General features: G+C 61.0%; 1 pseudogene; it reads right to left on the bottom strand.

The window, feature by feature from the left end:
* The window catches only part of LOC124224047 (large subunit ribosomal RNA), a 7,666-nt pseudogene that overhangs the window by 1,992 nt on the left and 3,174 nt on the right, over positions 1 to 2,500 (bottom strand).

The following is a 2,500-nucleotide window of genomic DNA, read 5'->3' as shown; positions in this document are numbered from 1 at the left end:
TGCACGTAGTCACGGGCCGGGATGGAATCGGTCCCGTGGTGGACCCAGTTACTGGACAGGACGCTCGCGGAAGATTCCCGGAGCTCCTGTCCGTCCACCGACTCGTGCAGAATCATTGCCCACAGCTGCTGGCGTGCCTTGGCCGACGAGTCGTCTCCCGTTAACCCGGTTTTGCGGAGCGTGCGCCGGGCCCAGCCGAGTTTTCGCTGGACCCTTTGACCCGCATATGCCGCCCGGGCCGCGGGGAGACTGCTCTGGTTCAGTCCGCCAAGGCGGCTGATGACCATTGCTGGGATAAGGGTGGTGAGGGAGGGAATACCCAATCCGCCATCCACCGCTGAGGCGTGGAAATAACCAACCGCCGAGTCGTCGGGGAGCCTAAGCCAGGCGCGAACGGCGCGCCTGACTTGAGTGTCGAGGGACTTGAGCCTTCCTGCCGTAGTCCTACCCAGGGCCAGAAGGTGGTAGACCCTGGGCAGCAGGAAGAGCCGCAGCATAGTTATTCGTTGCTGCGGCTTGAGCGGAGCTTTGGTGATGTAGTTTAGCTCCGCTCCAAGCTCGGCCTCGACAGTCGTAAGCCCCCCGGGGCTGAACTCGCCACCCAAATACGTCCATCTCTGGAGCACGCCGGTTTGGGTCAGAGGGCCGTCCCGTAGCCGAAATAGTGGTTCGACCACGGTCTTGACCCTCTTCGCCTTACCGGCAGGCACCAAAGACAGAGCAGTGCATTTGGATGCATTGAGTGTCAGCCCCATGCTCGCTGCCGTCTCCTCAACCCTCAAAAGTGCCCTCTGCATCCCCCATTTTGATGCAGTTATGATGGTCAGGTCGTCCGCGAAGGCGAGACATGAAACCTGCTCGCCTTCGAGGTTGAACCCGACCTCAGAGGGCACGACCGCAAGAATTTTATTTGCGATCAGGTTGAAGAGAATCGGTGAGAGGGGATCTCCCTGCCGGACTCCGCGCCGGACAGGTACCGGTTGGGACATCCTTCTGTCCGCCGCCAGCCTGGTGGTAGCACCTTTATACAGCTCGACCACATAGCTTACCAGACCAGCTGGTAGGCCGAGCTGTCCGACGATCGTCGCGAGCGCAGCGTGGCTCACCGTGTCGAATGCCTTAGCAACATCGAGGGTGGCCACGTGCAACTCGCGTCGCAGCGTGCGGGCCGTCCATAGGATGGAATCTAGGACGGCCATATTCTCGGATGTACCATCGGCCGCGATGAAGGCACGCTGCCGATCGTCGGTTAGGTTGGCTGATCTAAGGCGGACAGCGAGGATGCGGTGAAGTTGTCGAACCACTACCGAACCGATCGAAATCGGTCGGTAGTCCCCAGGGTTCTCCGGTACCTTTTTCTTCGGGATGAAGATTGTCCGGCTCTGCAGGAGTTGTCTAGGAAATCCCCCCCTGAGCATGACGATATTATAGAGGAGCGCGCGGATAGATGACGACACCGCGCGCCACTGCCTCGCCGTGACCATGTCTGGACCGGGTGATGACGACACGGGGACCTGGATGACATCAATCTCCTCAGCGGAGATTGGGTCCCACGTGTAACATAGCTCGGGTTTCTCAGGCGGGATCCTGGAAGGACCTGGGTACTCCCTTGAGGGGTGCCCCAACAGTGGGCCCCAGTGCGCGACCAACTCATCCAGTGTATGGTTGGTCGAACTGGGGCCCCCTTCCAGGATCTCCCGAGCCACGTGACGTCTATTGTTTTTCCACCCGGTCTGGACTCTGGCGTATTCTCGACGGCGCAGTGTCCTCCTCGACGGCGGCTTTCCGTTCCTCTGGCGGATTGGGTTCGCGGCCGGCTCGCGGCGCCTAGATCCAGCTGCAGCGGCTGCAGGGGGAAATACCCTGCCTAACCATTCAATTATGGCGGCGTCAGTATTTCCGCCATTCAGAGCATCATCAGCGATGTCGGCCAACTCGTTGGCACGATGATGCTCCTCTTGCCGGGCTATCTCGATTAGACGACGTATAGCTCCGGCAAGGTCCTGCCCCCAAGGAGTAGCGGGAGCAGGTGCCGCTGGGGTGGGTGGTGGTACCCTTGCTGGATCTGCGGAGGGAGAGCGTTGACGCGGTGATGGCATGGAGCGGCTCCTTCGTCCCCGTAATCTGGCAGGGGACCCAGGGGGCGTATGGGCAGCCTCAAGGTCTCGTCGGGCTGCCTCGACCATTGTTCGGTAGTCCGGCCGGCGCCGGACTCCTTTAATTGCCTCCTGGGTCCTACCGGGGACCAGAGCGAGGAGGTGGAGGTTTATAAACCTCACTCCCCGCTCGGTGGCCTGAGCCTCCTCCCGTGCCATCATCCGCAGTTCCTCATGCCTCCACCTGAGCTTGGCGCCGGGCAGTTCGATGGCCGCGTTAGCTTCCACAGGGTGTCGTATCCTGCGGTGAACTACAAGCCCTCGCTTCGTAGCGAAGTCCTGCTCGCAGTCACCGCAGGCATACCGCTCGGGTGCTGGTTCAGGGTCAATAGGGTGCGGTTCAT

The sequence above is a fragment of the Neodiprion pinetum genome, unplaced genomic scaffold, assembly GCF_021155775.2.
Source record: "Neodiprion pinetum isolate iyNeoPine1 unplaced genomic scaffold, iyNeoPine1.2 ptg000056l, whole genome shotgun sequence".
In the NCBI taxonomy this organism is placed as follows: domain Eukaryota; kingdom Metazoa; phylum Arthropoda; class Insecta; order Hymenoptera; family Diprionidae; genus Neodiprion; species Neodiprion pinetum.
This window is presented reverse-complemented; position numbering and strand designations above follow the sequence as displayed.